This window comes from Sinocyclocheilus rhinocerous, unplaced genomic scaffold (assembly GCF_001515625.1).
Source record: "Sinocyclocheilus rhinocerous isolate Xijiao unplaced genomic scaffold, SAMN03320098_v1.1 scaffold36, whole genome shotgun sequence".
Classification (NCBI taxonomy): Eukaryota; Metazoa; Chordata; class Actinopteri; order Cypriniformes; family Cyprinidae; genus Sinocyclocheilus; species Sinocyclocheilus rhinocerous.
In genome coordinates, this window is record NW_015664459.1 from 2806201 (window position 1) to 2806680 (window position 480).

At 41.9% G+C, this 480-nt stretch overlaps 1 pseudogene; it reads right to left on the reverse strand.

Moving 5' to 3' along the window:
* Positions 1 to 480, reverse strand: part of LOC107730171 (uncharacterized) — a 10406-nt pseudogene that overhangs the window by 6056 nt on the left and 3870 nt on the right.

Consider the following 480-nt stretch of genomic DNA (forward strand, 5'->3'; position numbering starts at 1 on the left):
CACTTCCATTATATGACTGACAGACTGCAACGGTTTGAGTTAAAAATCTTTGTTTGTGTTCTACTGAAGAAACAAAGTCACCTACATCTTGGATGCCCTGGGGGTAAGCAGATAAACATCAAATTTTCATTTTTGGGTGAACTATCCCTTTAAAGCCTAACAGCTGCTGTCTGTGTCCTTAACACTAGAACTGTCAGGGGTCGCTGTATACCTAAAATTGCTAGTGGGTAAATTGTACCCACGCACATGACAACTGTTTTCATATGGCTAAAGAACATATTATTTCACTGTATTATGCCACTGGCTTCACAAAGAAGTGTCTAGAGCAGGGGTGGGCAAACTTGACCCTTCCAGGCTACTTTCCTTCAGAGTTTAGCTCCAACCCTAATCAAACACACCTGAACCAGCTAATCATTCTTCAAGACTACTAGAAGGCTACAGGCAGGTGAGTTTTATCAGGGTTGGATCAAATCTCTGCAG